The sequence below is a fragment of the Octopus sinensis genome, linkage group LG13 (genome assembly GCF_006345805.1).
Source record: "Octopus sinensis linkage group LG13, ASM634580v1, whole genome shotgun sequence".
NCBI lineage: Eukaryota > Metazoa > Mollusca > Cephalopoda > Octopoda > Octopodidae > Octopus > Octopus sinensis.
The window spans coordinates 69,045,461-69,063,604 of record NC_043009.1 but is presented as its reverse complement, the minus strand read 5'-3'; the positions used below and the strand labels follow the sequence as shown (position 1 = coordinate 69,063,604).

At 37.8% G+C, this 18,144-nt stretch overlaps 1 protein-coding gene and 1 long non-coding RNA gene across 2 annotated transcripts in view; one reads left to right on the top strand and one right to left on the bottom strand.

Annotated features, from left to right (window-relative positions):
* Nucleotides 1-9,782, top strand: part of LOC118765856 — a 21,106-nt gene extending 11,324 nt beyond the window's left edge. The window contains exons 2-3 of the long non-coding RNA XR_005001753.1: nucleotides 3,157-3,159; nucleotides 9,663-9,782. This is a non-coding gene — a long non-coding RNA (uncharacterized LOC118765856). The remainder of the gene's footprint in view (nucleotides 1-3,156; nucleotides 3,160-9,662) is intronic.
* LOC115218631 (post-GPI attachment to proteins factor 2-like) overlaps nucleotides 1-18,144 on the bottom strand; it is a 152,071-nt gene that overhangs the window by 50,559 nt on the left and 83,368 nt on the right. The gene's annotated exons all lie outside the window — the stretch shown is intronic.

Sequence of the window (18,144 nt, the reverse complement as noted above, 5' to 3'; positions counted from 1 at the left end):
CAAGACCACATTGACTTTTCCAGGGTTCACTAAGAAAGGGATGTAACAATGGAGAAGGACAGTGGACCCTCAAGCAAGACCCAGATGGATGGGCCTAACTCTTAGTATGTGTCTATAGGCCAGGGAACAACAATTGAGAGAGAGAGAGGACTTTAGACTCACAGAATAATCCTGAATCTGTGGAATTCCTTTGTCGACCTTAAGTGATAATCCTCCTCTTGGAGAACGGTAACCTATTTGGATACTGTATCTTTTATCTTTCACTTGTTTCAGTCATTAGACCATGGCCATGCTGGGGCAGTACTTTGAAGCACCTGAGTCAAAGGACTCAAACCTAGGACTCATTATTTTTAAGCCTGGTACCTATTCTATTGGTCTCTTTTGCAGAACTGCTAAGTTACAGGGACATAAACACACCAATACCAGTTATCAAGTGGTGGTGGGGGACAAACGCACACACAATGGGTTTCTTTCAGTTTCTGCCAACGAAATCCACTCAAAAGCTTTGCTCCCTTGAGGCTGTAGTAGAAGATTCTTGCCCAAGGTGTCACACAGTGGGACTGAACCCACAACCATGTGGTTAGGAAGCAAGCTTCTTACTAGTCATGTGTGCATCTATATATCACGTTTTTTATTTCTTTTCCATTCATCTGATTTCTGTGTAAACACCACCCCCTACTTCTTCTAACTTGTTCTTGTATCATTCCCTCGTCTGTGCCCCCTACTGGCAAAAACAAAGATTACTACCTATTTCTTTACTACTCACAAGGGGCTAAACACAGAGGAGACAAACAAGGACAGACAAACGGATTAAGTCGATTACATCGACCCCAGTGCGTAACTGGTACTTAATTTATCGCCTCCGTAAGGATAAAAGGCAAAGTCGACCTCGGTGGAATTTGAATTCAGGACATAACGGCAAACGAAATACCGCCAAGTATTTCGCCCAGCGCACTAGTGTGTCTGCCAGCTCGCCAGATTATTACCATTAAGTGTTACACCAACGTGTGGTGAAAAGATTGGTTAAATTACCTCAAGGGATCTAATTATGGCCTTTTATCTTCTGAGGTCACATCCAACAGATGTCAACTTTCTCTTGCATCTTTCCAGCATCAATAAGGTGAAGTACAGAGGTTGATTTCATCAACAGTACCATCCTTCAAATTTCAAACCATTTAGAAACCATTTTTATTGTTCTTAAGGATTATGGAAGACAGAAACGGCAAAGTGTTTGACAAAATGTCTTGCATTGCCTTTTGTCCTTCAGGTCAATTAAAGTCCTAATTAAATACTAGGATTAATTTTGACCTAATCTGCCTTCAAAATTTAGGGCCTTAAATCAATATTAGAAATTATTATTATTATTATTATTATTAGGTACAGGAGTGGATGTGTGGTAAGTAGCTTGCTTACCAGCCTCATGGTTCCGAGTTCAGTCCCACTGTATGGCACTTGGGCAAGTGTCTTCTACTATAGCCTCGGGCTGACCAAAGCCTTGTGAGTGGATTTCGTAGACGGAAACTGAAAGAAGCCCATTGTATGTATATATATGTGTGTGTGCGTGTGTGTCTGTGTTTGTCCCCCCAACACCGCTTGACAACTGATGCTGGTGTGTTTACGTCCCCGTAACTTAGCGGTTTGGCAAAAGAGAATGATAGAATAAGTACTAGGCTTACAAAGAATAAGTCCTGGGGTCGATTTGATCGACTAAAAGGTGGTGCTCCAGCATGGCCACAGTCAAATGACTGAAAGAAGCAAAAGAATAAGGGAATTATTATTATTATTATTATTATAATTTGATGGAAAGTGTCAGATGCCCACAGCCAGAAGATTGAGGTGATACTTGTTTACAGATCCTGCTTCAAGAACCCTGCGGAGGACTCTTCTTCTTCTTCTTAATATTATTAAGACAACAAGCGAGCAGAATCGTTAGTAAACTGGACAAAATGCTCAGCAGTATTTCATTCATCTTCAGATTCCGAGTTCAAATTCCATCGAGCTTGACTTTGCCTTTCATCCTCTCAAGGTCAATAAAATAAATACCAGTTGACTACTGGTAATCAACTAGCTTCCTCCCTGAAAATTTCAGGCCTTGTGCCTATACTAGAAAATTATTATTATTATTATCAGAAAGGTTGTGAGGTGGCAGAACTGTTAGCATGCAGGACAGGATGCTTGAGAAGTTTCAGTGTCTGTGTTTGACCCCACCACTGCTTCTTGATTGGTGTTGGTGTGTTTAAGTCCATGTAACTTAGCAGTTCGGCAAAATAGATTGATAGAATAAGTACAAAGCTTAAAAAAAAGCATTGGGGTTGATTTCTTCAACTAAAATTTTTCAAGGTCATGCCCCAGCATGGCCACAGTCTAATGACTGAGACAAGTAAACAGTAACGGTTAAAAGACACTGTGTATGTCCACCTAGGTAAGGGCCACTATGACTTTGATTCAGTCTGACCAAATTCAAACCCTTCACAGACAAATGTGAGCTCACATTCTCCCATGCAGCATGCATGGAGTGAGGCTAACAAACCATTCCTCTGGTGGTCGTTAAAATATTTACCTATGATAAACTAACATTAATTCTATCAATGGTATACGTTTCTACCTTTTAAAAATCAATAAATCATTACCTTGTTTTTTTTTCTTATTATCAATTTATCTATTTTTATTTCATTTCATTTTACTTTATTCCTGGTGAATCGACGTCAGAAGTTATGATTGTGTGTGTTAAAATATTGAAGTATGAGTGTCAAGTCTTAAAATAACGGTGAAGAACAGAATGAAATTCCACCAGTTTCGTTTTCAGTGGTAGCGAGCATGTTTGAATAACTACTGTAAATGATCTGAACAAGACAATATGTCAATCTCTTGGAGACAGGTAAGAATAATAGCCTTGACAGAAACATAAAGAAACGGTAAAACAAAGAAATTAATAAATACATCATATATGTGTGTGTGTGTGTAAATTTTGTCTTTTTTTATAGCTCTTGTAAAGTCATCTTCATATGGAACGATGCAAGTCATCCAGGTGCAATAATGAGAATAATACTAAGTTGTTCAGGTGCAGTAATTATTTAATGGCTACAGATTTTCTTTCTTCTTATTTTCTTGGTTGTTGATTGCAGTTGCATGCTTCTTGTCAGCTAGGTGCACCAGACAGTGTTCAGCACAATAGGCTTAACTCATTATACACACACATGTATGTATGTACGTATAAACACACACATGTATGTACGTATAAACACACACACATTGTAAGAAATTTCAAAGAAAAATTTAAAATAAGGATTACTAACTAGTTAGCTATTTTTATTTCTGAAAAAAAAAAAATAAAGCAAAACATATATTTAAGAAGGTTTTCAAAAGACAGGACAAGAGATTAATTTTGTTGAAAGTAAGAAAGAGGAGAGTGAAGCCTGATGCATCGGCCTTTCTTTAGAAGCCATTTCCAACAGCGCTGTTCACTTCCGTTCTTTAGAAATCCATGATCTTTTGAGCTGTGTGGAAGGAACGCAGCATTTGGGGGAGAAGATATAGCATCAGTGAACTCCTAGAAGGATAGTTTTGAAGATTAAGGATTGTAGGGAAATTAAGGGACAGTAGATGAAGCTGTGTGGCCTAATGACAGGGTGTTGCACTGACAATTGTTATAGCATGGTTTCAATTCCAGAACCAAGTGGTGCATTGTGTTTTTGAGTAAAATATTCCATGTTTTGGCTGATGATTATAAGATGGGGAGCTTAATTGCTAGGCAGTGCATTGGGTGCTTGAGCAAGACACTTTATTTCATGTTGCTCCAGTCCACTCGGCTGGCAAAAATAAGTTGTACCTGCATTTCAAAGGGGCCAGCCTTGTCACATTCTGTGTCACACTGGATCTCCCTGAGAACTATGTTAAGGCTCTGCATGTTTTCAGGAGAGTTCAGCACTTGCACGTTAATTCCATGAGAAGGCTGTTCTGTTGATCGGATCAACTGGAATCTTCGTCATTGTCACTTAGCAGAGAGCCAGGTCATTTCATGTTGCTCCAGTTAAGTCAGCTGTAAATGATTTCCAACAATTGCTGGTAAGTTAACCTTGCAACAGACTGGCATCCCATCCAGGTGGGAGGTGTTGTAATGTCAGTTATTCAGATTGAAGTGTCCTGGGGCTCATGAGAGACTTAAGAGACAGTGGAGAAGGAATTCTAGGCAGATGAAAGGGCTGGTGATAGAATAAAAGAGTAATGGGTAGAGGAGAGAATTGGAGACTGATGAGGGGTTTGGAAGCAGGTAAGAGAGTAGGAGGCTGACTGCCGGATCATGAGTGAAGGAATGATCACAGGTAGGAAGGGGGAAATTTTGTAGGTAAAGGAATGATCACAGGTAGGAAGTAAAAAAGGATATTTTGTAGGTAGGAAGGTAGACTGAATAGTAATGTGATAAGACAGATTAACGTAGCACAGTCTAATCACAAGAGAATACCTGTAGGGCTAATTTAAGGAGATAATATTTACCTAAGTATAGAATGGAAAATGTTTGGTACAACTGTTAGAGTCCTGACTAGTATTCCTTATGAGATCTAACCCAGTGCTTAACATTTGTGTTCAAAATCCAAACAGAGGTTAGAACTGTCTTTCATCTCCAAGGTCGATAACATATTGGTTTCAAATTTTGGCACAAGGCCAGCAATTCGGGGAGGGCATAAGTCGTTTACATCAACCCCAGTGCTCAGATGGTATTTATTTTTCGATCCCAAGTCGACCTCCGCAGGATTTGAACTCAGACAGACGAAATGCCAATAAGCATTTGGTCCAGCAAACAAAGATTAATAAAAAACCGAAACGATTCTGCCAGCGTGCCGCCTATACTCTTTGCAAAATTTGCCCAGTAACATATTGGAGAGAATAATTATAGAACTCCTCGGTTATGGAATAAAAAAGATGTAAAACAGAAATTTAAGCTTTTTGTTCCTTTTTTAGCTTTTCTTTGTCAGGTTGTTTATTGTTGTTTAATTCTGCAGACCCATGACTAACCCTTTGTCTCTCCTGTCTAACCCATGTGTCACACAGGACCTTTCCCCAGGGTCCATGCATCGTATTATTGTACAGATTCCCAATGTTTTTATCAACCATTGGAGTAACTTGGGACTTATACTCCGAGTAATATAAAAATTTCTTTTCATATGCGACAAGGGAAGACTTCAGAGTATGAATACAAGCACGGATGTTTAGGACAGACATAGGAAAAAGCTTTGGACAGGCAAAGGAGTAAAGACATTCCTATAATGGCCATCGCATCTTATTATTAGGTACAGTCTATACAGGACTAGATTAAGTCTTTCTTACTTTTGTGAGACAGTAGACGGTGAACAGCAGAGATTAGGCTGCTATTTCTAGCATGTCAAGCAACTGTATAGAGTTTCCTTCCACGGTTGCATTCTTTCATCATTGTACAGAATGGTAAACGAAAACAAAAATATCATGCACTAAAAACAAAAAAAAAACAATAAACAAAAAGAGATAAGAAAGTGGAAAAGAATTGAAACAAAGAAAAACAAGGCAACACGTCAAGAGAGTAAGGCTGGAATATAGAGTTTAAATAGAGAGTTAATAGAGCGTAAGTGGAGAGTAAATAGAGAGTTAATAGCTGCAGAAATTATTAATAGAATCCAAAATTCATTTACGTCATTCAATACAGCCAATATATCGGGCAATATTGTCGTTTTTTGTTTTTATTTTGCTTTTGCTTTATCGTGGTAAATTGTCTAACAGCTTCAGGCAAGGAAAACATATATGTGTAAGCATATAGGCATACATAAGTGTGCCAGTATATATATATATATATATATATATATATATATATATATATATATGAGCGTGTACACACACATACACACACGGGTGAAAGTATGCGCACACACGTTTATATAGTAACCTCGCTGTTGCATATGAACAGGAAAAGCATTCTCAACAGGTAGTCGACCCTCAAAACAAAACTGTCTAACGATAAGACAGATGGCTTGATACGTGATACGGTGTGGAAGTGTGAGGAATGAGGCGCTGGAAACGGTTAGCTGCAGAGTTGACAATTAATAACCTGACACAACAACATAACACATGAAGGATCATATATTTATGTACGTCTAATATATATATATATATATATATACATACGTATGTATATATATACATACGTATGTATATATATACATATGTATATATATACATACATATGTATATATATATATATATACATACGTATGTGTATATATATATATGTTAGACGTATATATATATAGATACATATGTATATATATATGCATGTATATATGTATAAGTGTGTGTGTGTGTTATCAATAAAGAATTATCAATCTTGGCAAAATACTTCCCAGGCTCTCTCTCTCTCTCTCTCTCTCTCTCTGTTAATACTAAAAACACGAGGTTAACAAAATGTTTTTATATTGGTGAAGAACTCCAGAAAATCCAAAGGCAACGAAATATAGAGTAAGAATTTTATCTGAGACAAAGATGGAATGGTGACATGAAGGAGTGCAATGTGTAGCAAGGAGCAGTGGTTGCGTTTGAGGTTTCTATCCCTCACCACTGAGGATGGGAAAACTTTCTGGGTGCCACATAGAAAGCACCCACACTGGTGCCATGTATATAGCACTGGTGGTGGCTCTACGTAAAAGCAACAGCACACTGTGGAGTGGTTGGGGTTAGGAGGGGCATCCTGCTGTAGAAACCTTGCCAGAACAGACAACCGGAGCCTGACGCAGCTCCCTAGCTTGCTAGCATGGAAAATAGACTGATGATGATGATGATGCACACACATGTATGTGTATGAATATGCATGTCTGTCTGTGTGTGAGCATATATATATATATATATAATATATATATATATATATATATGCAAATGAGTAAAGAGATCAAAACGAAGAACCCCTTTGGGGTCATGAATGGTGAAAATAAAGGCCTTCTCTTGTGGCCCCTGTAACTAATTCCCTAAAACGGATAGACAACAGTGATGCATTGTATTTTAATTAAATATTATTAAATAGAGTTTGTTCTATTGACTGAAGTAAATCAAGCTGAGACATTACTTCGTTAATAGATGGAGTATTGATTAGACAGGTTGGTGGTGGTGATGGTGGGGGGAAAGGGGGAGGAGAGGAAGGAAAGAGGAAAAGAGAGAGGAGAAAGTGGAAGGGGGGAGGAAAGGGATGTTACTTTCTGAACACTCAAATCGACATGCATACACACGTACAGGTTTTAGTCATAGGACTGTGGCCATGCTGGGGCAGGCACCACCTTGAAGGTGTCTAGTTGAATAAATCAACCCAGCACTCAATTTTAAGCCTGGTACTTTGCCTGTCATTCTTTCGGCGTCGATAAATTAAGTACCAGTTATGTACTGGGGTCAATGTAATCGACTTAATCCGTTTGTCTCTCCTTGTTTGTCCCCTCTATGTTTAGCCCCTTGTGGGTAATAAAGAAACTCATACATACAGCTACATGAAATAGAGACACATAAGAGGTAGACATGTAGGCACATAATTTAGTCATCAGAGAGAGAGAGAGAGAGAGAGAGAGAGAGAGAGAGTTAATGGTGATAGCTTCAGGTGTGTTGAGAAGAAAGTATGGTTGAGTGACAATTCTGAAGAAGAAGCAACAGCAACATCCATCAGCACTGCCACCACCACCATCAAGGTAAAATACACCACACCACCTTTGCCACCACCACCACCACCACAAATAGAAATTGGCCTACATTTAGGCTGAAAGTTATCAAGTCTTCTGATCATCTCGTTACTAAATAATTGAGAAACTGAATAAGACAAAATAACAACAACAACAATCAGGAAAAACAAAACAAAAACCAGCTGATAATTTTTTTTTAAATCCACAATTGATAGAACAAGGCAGCCGGAGCATGATAACATTTCCAAGAGACTGTACAAAAAATATATATAAATGAATAAAATAAAATAAAATAAAATGAGAAACGGTTCTGCTCCAGTCTGTTGCTTGAAAAATTTCATGAAGATTAGGAAATTAAATATTCTAAAGTGTTGTGACAGCTCTTGATGTTTTGAGTTCAAATCCCACCAAGATAAGCTTCATCTTTTGTTCTTTCAAGGTTGATAAAATAAAATACCAGTCACGTACTGGGGGATGATGATGGTATTCACAAGCCCCTCCCATCAAATCTGCTGAGCTTAGGATTAAATTAGTAACAATTATTAAGAGCAACAGGCTGCCAGAACGGTTAGGTACCAGAATGGCTGTGTGGTGAAAAGTTTGCTGTCCAACCACATGGGTCTGGGTTCAGTCCCACTGTGTGGCACTTTGGACCAGTGTCTTCTACTATAACCCTGGGCCGACCAAAGTCTTGTGATTGGATTTGGCAGAAGGAAACTGAAAGAAGTTGTGTATGTGTGTGTGTCTCCTTGTCTTGACATCACATGATATATTGTAAAACGATTGTCAGTCATTTATTTCCAATATTCAGTGAAAACCTGTCTGGCCACAGGGAAATAATACCTTGCTTGGAAACATGTTTGGTGACAGGAAGAACATCCTGCCATAGGAAATCTATCTCCAAAAACTCAGTCTGACCCATGCAAGCATGGAAAAGTGGACATTAAAAGGATGACAGAGCATCGGATAAAACAGGTTCCCAAGGTGGGCAGTAGTGCCACCCCCATCCCGTGAGTGGTGGAAAGATCAAGAAGGGCAATAGTAGGGTGGCCAAAAGGAGATGATGGGTGTACCCACCCACCCAGAAATAACAGGTTAATTAGGTTAAGTTTTATTTGTGAAAAACTGTTTTGAATTTGCTGCAGAAAGTTGTCTGTGTTTGTGGTGCTGAATGGGAGTGGAGGTGGGCACTAGGAGTGTGGCTCGAGTGTCAAGAGGACAGCAGCCCCAAAAAATTTTGGCAAGCACTGGGATAAAACACGTGTAGTTCTTCCAGCTCTTTATATTTCAGGGTGGATGGGTTGAAATAGCCACCCCATCAAAATTGCTGGTCTTCTGCCTCCATGACAAACAATTCTAAGATGACAGATTGGTAGAATCAGTAGAATCAGCAGAAAGAAATGTCTAGCAGCATTCCTTCCAGCTCTTTACATTCCGAGTCTCACTGAGGTTAACTTTACTTGTCATTCCCCTGGTGTTGATAAAATAGAGTACCAGTTAAATACTGGGGTTGATAGTATCAATTTAACCAAGCCTCCAATTTACTCAAGCCCCATCATAATTGCCAGTCTTCTACCTAAACCAGAAACAATTATTATAATTAACTTCTTCATATTTCAGCTCCTTATGATTTGAGTTCAAATCAGGCAAAATTAACTTTGAATTTCCTCCTTTTGGAGCCCCAGAAAATAAAATACCAATCTGTATCTTTATCAGTAAAACGTCCCTACCAACACCTCCACCCTCACCACTACGTAATCATTTATTTCTCACCTCATTCGGTTGACTTCCCTTAGAGTTGCACAAAGCCTAGTTACGGAAGAACATGGGTTGCATTCAGCTTTTCACTGCAAAATTAAATTTCATGGTTATTGCAGTAATAATGTGAAATATCTACCAAGACACAAAAAAAAAAAAGATATATAGAATTGGTATTTTTCTGCAAATCACGTTGCCTCAATAAACTTGACATGTCTCAAGAGAAAGTGGTTTCAAGCATGATATTCCTGAACAAAAGACAGATTGGTACAAAAACAGCTTCCTGCAGTTAAGGGTAATGAAATTTTGAGTGGATATATCTCTGATTTCCACAGTAAAAGATTATTATATGGATTATCATGAATCACAAGGATTGTGACAGGCAGACACCAGAGCATTGCACAATTGGCCTGCTGCTAGTCAGGGGCCAAGCATTCTATTGTAGGGGTTATATTGTGTCCCTGAGAAGGGCAGATAACTCTGTTTGACTCAGTTGCTTTGGCCAAGGTTTTGAAGCCAGCAAATTTTAATTAATCTTTAACTCTTACTTGTTTCAGTCATTTGACTGTGACCATGCTGGAGCACCGCCTTAAGTCGAGCAAATCGACTCCAGGACTTATTCTTTGTAAGCCTAGTACTTATTCTATCGATCTCTTTTGCCAAACCGCTAAGTTACAGGGACGTAAACACACCAGCATTAGTTGTCAAGTGATGTTGGGGGACAAACACAGACACACAGACATATACACACACATACATATATATATATATATATATATATATATTTTCAGTTTCTGCCTACCAAATCCATTCACAAGGCTTTGGTTGGCCCGAGGCTATAGTAGAAGACACTTGCCCAAAGTGCCATGCAGTGGGACTGAACCCAGAACCATGTGGTTGGTAAGCAAACTACTTACCACAGAGTCACTCGGAAAAACATGGCTTTCTTTTTGAAGCATTGAGGGCTTCAAAGTAAGTGGTAAAAATTGAAATGACCCAGAATAAGAACGGAAACCAGGTCAACCACACTGAAACAGAGAAAAGGCCTGAAATTTTGGGGAAGGGGGCCAGTCGGTTAGATCGACTCCAGTGCGCAACTGGTACTTAACTTATCAGCTTCGAAAGGATAAAACGCAAAGTCAACCTCAGCGCAATTTGAACTCAGAACATAAAGACAGACAAAATGCCGCTGAGCATTTCGTCCGGCGTGCTAGCGTCTCTGCCAGCTCACTGCCATATTGAAAGAAATAATGATATATGAATGTAAAATTATGATATTTGTAGAAAATGAAAAAAAAAAAGAAAAAGGACAATTTTGAAGAAGAACTATAAAAATTCAATATCTGATAAAAAATTTTTGGGAAAGATAAAATACAAAAATAACAAAAATGATCAGATAAGAAAATAATGACTAAATTTGAATTTATTCGATAAAAATAATAATAGAGAATGATGATGATGATGATGATATAAAAGATCCAAATACACACAGACACACACACACACACACCTGTACTGAGAGTTATACAGTCATGAAACACAAACATATAAGACAGACAGACAGACCACCACCACCATTACTACTATTACTGTCACAACACACACATGTATGCATGCATGCGTGTGTATACGCATACAGCAGCAGTTACTCCAAATATGAACTGACTTGGACCAGAAAACAAAGAATGAGGATTATGATGAACCATAATATTAATCAGGTTATAAACCCACACATATATAGTAGACAATTAATTATTGATATAATTATTATAATTATGCTTTATATATATATATAAAATCATTACAGATATAGGGTGAAAAATTATTAATTTAATAAAATCAACAAATTTCACCTAGTTGTTTTTCGGTATGGAAAAGACCATGTTTGGTAAAAACTTATACAAAAAGTTTTTTTATATATAATTATAACAATAAGGGTTTAGCAACAAGTTGCTTGTTACAAATATTGTTGTCTGTGGAGACATATTTTTGTAGAAAAAGAAATAGTAGTCTTTTGGCTGCTATTTCTAAAATTTTCGGTATGTGGTCAAGCAACTTGTTGCTAAACCCTTGTTGTTACAATATATATTATATATATATATATGAAAGAAGGTTTGAAAATGCAATTTTAAAAGATGTTTATTCACTTCCAAACACCCTTCATACATCTGTAGATGTGTGAGGGGTGCTTGGAAGTGAATAAACATCTTTTAAAAATTGCATTTTCAAACCTTCTTTCATATATAATTCCACTCGTGCGGTACCTTACAACTTCACTTTGTTATATATATATATATATATATATTATATATATATAATTTATTATTGCTAATATCATTACTATTATAATTCTTGTTTTTGTTGTGAGAATAGCTATAGAGCAAAAGAGCTGTATAGTGTTGGTGGTCAAACTAAGAAAAGAAAAAGTAGAAGATAGAGACAAACACATACCTAGATACATAAACAGAAAATCATACGTAACACACACATATACACAAACATGCATATATGCAAATACACACACACACACACACATATATATATATACACACACAAACAGACAAACATACATTTCACTTACAAACGTAGAGGTCATAGGAATAGCAACAAATCAGAGGGGAATTTCATATTTTAAACAGGCAACACTGACAGCAGACATTGGAATAAGTGAGAGCCGATCACGCATAAAACATTGATCATAAATAAATATATTGGCCAATATTATGAGGAAATGTTAAAATCTTAATTTTGGCATCTTTACTGCCGCAGAAAATGAAACCAAGATGGTGAAAGTGATAATTAACCCAATTTCAGACATAATTCTGTGGAAAAGGAAACAAATGAATTTGGTCCAGAGGCCAATGAAAGAGATTCTATATGGTTGCTCATCCTGCTAGAAATAATAGCCAAACCTCCTTCAAATCACACCTTACTATCTTAATAAGGCATATTAGAAAATGTAGACCTAAACACATAATATCTGATCTTTGATGTGTTGGAACAGGGTTGACCTTGAGTTAAACAACAACAACAACAGCAACATGTCTGAGCCAATTCAGAAGCCTCTGTACTGTCACTCAATCTGCTAAAAATAGCAGCAAAATCGCCTTTAAATCATACCCTGGGATCTAAAAAGAGGGAACATACACGGGTATATGCAACAATGTAATCCTTGATACACTGACTGACAAAAATTAAAAAAAGATTGGCTTCAATGATAACCTTTAACTCCTGGTTGACCCAATCATGATACACGGATCATTTTAGGGATAACTAGGCCTGCATTATCTATTGTGTCCCTTCCTTATTCAAGGTAGTAGTAGTATGTGTGTGGTTTGTAAAAGATTTGGATGTTATTTCTAGCAGGTCAAACAGTCTCATAATAAGAGAGATAAAAGAGAAAGGTATATTATCTGGGAAAATGAAGGTCAGGTAGAAAACTGATTAATTATGAAGAAGGAGGTGAAACCTTAACAGAAATGATATGAAGAGGAATTAGGGAGTGTTAAAGGCAGTAGCTTTAGGGAGGGAGGAGGGGAGAGAGAGAAGGAAAGGAAGGAAGGAAAGAAAGAAAAAAGGAAGGAAGAAAGAAAGAAAGAAAGAGGAAGACAGGAAAGAAAGAAGAAAAGAATAAAAAAGAAAGGAGAGGAAAAAAGAAAGAAAGGAGGAAAGAAGGAAGGAAGGAAAGAAAAAAGAGAGAAAGAAGGAAAAGAAAGACTGAAGGTAAGAAAGAAGGAAGGTAAGAAGGAAGGAAAGAAGGAAGGAAAGAACGAAGGAAAGAAAGAAGGAAAAGAAAGAAGAAAAGAAAGAAAGAAAAAGAAAGAAAAAGGCTAAGGATTGTTGTTGTTGCTGTTGTTTAAATGAAGGTCAACCCTGATTGCACAGGCCCTTGAGCAAAAGCACCCTTATCAAAGCCATGAAACTTCTAATTTTATTCAAGAATAGTTTATACCAGACTACATCATCCAATATGGCAGGGGTGGGCAAACTTTTTTGATCGCGGGCTGCACAGTGCGTCTTTGGAACCTTGGCGGGCCTCATTTATAAAAATCAAGTGAAAATATTGTGAATTACCGTACAGTTACGAAGTATCTGCATAGAAGTTGGGATTCATAAAAGCTCTCGGCGGGCCGTATGAAAACCTATGGCGGGCCGCATGCGGCCCGCAGGCCGTAGTTTGCCCACCCCTGCAATATGGCAATGTAGTTTGAAAGTAATTTGGCTGCTATTTCTAGCAATCTGAGCTGACTGACCACAATAGAAGCTTCCTGATTGGCACAGATCAGGTGACAGATGGGGGGCAGGGCCAACAAGTCAGTAGAATCAACTCTTTTAGGGTTGACAATGTAGTCATACGTATGGTGAGTGTGCTCTCAACATTTCCTGCCCATGTTTTGCTGTTTGTCTTTTATCTCTATGCTGGCATGGTTGGAGAGGTTTTCCAATGTCCTTCATCATCTGACACACATGCAGCAACAAAGACAAACCACCAGCCCCTACATGGTTCTGTGTCTTTTACTTGTTTCAGTCATTAGATTGTGGCCATGCTGGGGCACTGCCTTGAAGAATTCTTAGTTGAATGAATCGACCCCAGTACTTAGTTTTGATAAAGGCTGGTACTTACTCTGTCAGTTTCTTTTGCTCAACTGCTAAGTTACAGGATCATAAACACGCCAGCAATGCTGGGGGAGGAGGACAAACACAGGCACAAAGACACACATAGATATATGTGTGTGTGTGTATACACATATGTCAGGCTTCTTCCAGTTTCCGTCTACTAAATTCACTCACAAAGCTTTGGTCGGCCTGAGGCTATAGTAGAAGACACTTGCTCAATGTACCATGCAGAGGGACTGAACCCAGAACCATGTGGTTGGGAAGCAAGTTTCTTATCACACAGCCATGCATGTACCTGTATAATATGTTCCTTTATTTTTGGTATCATCATTGTCGTCGTTTAATGTCCGTTTTCCATGCTGGCTTGGGTTGGATGGTTCAACTGGGGTCTGGCGAACCAGATAGCTGCACCAGGCTCCAATCTGATCTGGCAGTGTTTCTACAGCTGGATGCCCTTCCTAATGCCAACCACTCTGAGAGTGTAATGGGTGGTTTTACCAACCACCGTCACAGGGGCCAGAGGGGGCTGGCTAGCAACGACCATGATCGGTTGATGCTTTTTACATGCCACCGGCACAGAAGCCAGTCTAACAAATGGATACAACATCCACTTCACAGCATGAACTCAATGCATCCAACCATGCCACTGACACTAAAGAGATTATTTGCAACAAAACTACACAGAATTCTTGCCATGCTGTGTCAAGTTATATTCAGCATTACTGCTCTGCTACACAGGTTACCCAGGTACAACTTAAGGTCCACATGTTTGTTCCATGCAATGTGAATGAGCAGCATTCTAGTTGAAACTTAATTCTGGTCCACATGCAATCAACATAGACAGCTTGTAACAACAGCACCACTGTTCTGTCACCCGTAGCACCACCATGAGTGGCAGAAGGTACAGGAGGTTTGTCTCTTTAAATGTAGACGTATCACCATACATGGCATATTTATTCTTCAACAAAACACTTTGACATTTCAAATGACATAATGGTTTGTGTAGTCATCATTGGTTGACTTTATTGAAAAGTTGTGCATTTCCAGTATTTCAGGTGTAAGCAAATTTCAATGAAGCATTCAAATCAGACATTTATTCAAATGAAATAGAATCGATATGCTCCTCCACCTCAACATCCCCCCTACCCCCGCTCCTCGCTGACATCTTCTCCAAAAAATTGGAGGAAGAAAATCAAAGCAATCAATTAGACACAAAGTTGAAAGTTTACATCAACCAAAGCCGAACTTATTGATCTTTTTTCCGTTTCACAGAAGGAATAGTATAGAGAGTGGAAATAAATATCTCACTAGCAGACAACCTAGAATACCATGATCTATACAATGGCTGGTTATGGATAGCTGGAGTTCAATACCAACTCACAGATTGAAAAGAATCGAGAAAATGTAGACCTTATCTCCATGCAGCTTGCTCTCATAATCCAGCTCTAAAATTTTTGTTTATATATTATAAACTTATTGATATACAATTGGCTGTCAGTGAGTGTATATTTTAAAATACAAAATATCAGATATTAGGTATATTCTTTCATTGGTTTCAGTCAGTTAGATGCAACCACATTAGGGGCCTGCCTTCTAGAGATTTTAATCAATCATATCGACCCCATACTTTTCTAAATCTGATATTATATTGATCTATTTATAGAATGGTTAATTTACTTTTTTGATACAAAGAAATGCAACTGGAAGCAAATGCAAAAGCACATACACACTGAGGATTCAGCACAGTTTCTGCATTCAAATTTTTATCACAAAGCATTAGTCAACCCAAACCTTAAAGTTAAAAAAACAAATATACTTGCTCGATGTACCATACAGTGTTATTGAACCAGGGACAATATGGTTTGCAGAATGAACTTCTTAACCAACAAATGTATTTTTCACAAAGATTTATTGAATTTCTCTATGACTGCAAACCAAGAATGAGGAAACTGAGATTCCAAGCAATAACATTAGTTTCTAATTCAATATATCAAAATGGGTTTTTGATACATACCACATACAGTACCTGACCCTACTCTATCACATGTCATCTACAGAACACGACCCTACTCTTAGATGTCACGAGTAGTATATGATCCTATTCTATTGGCTGTTATCTATAGTATGTGACCCTATTCAATCAGATGTCATCAATAGTACCTGACCCTACTCTATCACATGTCATCTACAGAACACGACCCTACTCTTAGATGTCATGAGTAGTATATGATCCTATTCTATTGGCTGTTATCTATAGTATGTGACCCTATTCAATCAGATGTCATCAATAGTACATAACCATACTCTATTACATGTCATACATAATACCTAGTCATACTAGTAGGAAGGCAGAAAACCCTATTCTGTTAGATGTCATGTATAGTAAAAGACCCTACTCTATTAGATATTATGCACCACAGACTGGTTTCATGTGAGACAGTTTTTCCATAGACTGGGGGATTGTGTGCCTAACAAAACACAATGAAGGGCATAATATGTAATTCAATTATTACAGGTTATAATGCAAAAAATACCTGGCAGACTGTGAGAATCAATAAAGTATAAATAGAACTTAAATAAGTTATTCTGATACCAAATGATCCACAATCAGATAGTGCTCCGCAACCTTGTGGCTGGGGACCTCTGATGAATAGTACACTACCCTACTCTATGAGATGTCACCTACAGAATATTTAAGGTGGTCAGGTGGTAGAGTCATCAGAATATCGGATAAAATGCCTTGCCGTATTTGTTCTGGCACCTTGTGACCTGAGTTCAGATCTTGCTGAGACCAAATTTGCCTTTTATTTTTCCAGGGTCATTAAATAGGGTATCAATGAAGGGTGGTGGAGTGTCAGTGGAAATGACCAGCAGTATCTGTTCCTGCTCCTCGAGTTCCAAGTTCAAATTTCACAGGAACCTACTTGGGAGGTAGGTTTAACCAATCTGCTGCCCAATTAAATTCTACCACCTGGCACTTAAATAACTTTAACAGAGCCCACTCTATGGCAGGCTTTCATGACAGGTCTTCTGTATGAGGAAACTTTCCTCCCCTACTCCCTCCCTTGCACTGGTCTCAGAAGCCCTTAAGGGGTTATAAGCACTTCCCCCTCCCATACTGATGGAAAGATAAAAACAATTGACCCTAGTCTATGAGATTTCCAAGTACATTTCTCTTTGGTACATGAACCTTTTAATGAATCTCAAGAGTAACACATGGTCCTTCACAATTAAATGTTTTAGAGTACATAATGCTTCTCTATCAGGTATTTTAAAGTACATGACCTCCTTCTCTGGTAGTGTCATTTGTCTATACACATACACAAGGATGTGTGTATGTGTTTAAATATATAAACATGGAATATGCTAAAATATCTTAAAACTGTTCAACATTTTGCTATTTCAAGAAAGCTATTTAAAAATATTTCTGCTATTTTGATAAAAAAAAAAAATATTATAATAAAAGAAAATAATTGTCTAAACTGATTGCTGACCTTTTAATTTTTTCCATCCATTTCCTGATTAGCTACGTGAATGGAAAAGTCAGTCTTCTAAGAATTAAACAGAGAAATATAACGAACCAAAAGAAAGCAACAGTGAACAGAGATGCTTGAGATGAACAAGAACACTTCAAATGGAAAAGAATATTGATTATCATTGAGACATTGTGTTGTCTATTGTTCGAGGAAGGAGGTTGGTAGAGTTGATAGAATTAACCCCCAACAGACCAGGAGTATTTATACAAAACAACAAGGAAACCTTTACGTGATCATACAACCTGCAAGAATCAGTACACAAATATCCCTCCAATCAAACATTACTGTTTTATAAAAGAAAAAAACAAAACATTAAACAATGTATTTCTTGATGTATTGGGTCATCCCATAAATAATGCGGTTTTTTATACTTCAAAATATTTTTCAAAATTAAGATTAAAGTTCTATTTTAATCTAAAATATACTCTCCTTCATTTTCTACAATGCTCTTCCATCGAACTGGTAGACTTATCAGGCCCTCTTCCAAAATTCACTTGTCCATGACGAAAAATACTCCTCCAGTGTTGTTCTGACCTCATCTACGGAATTCA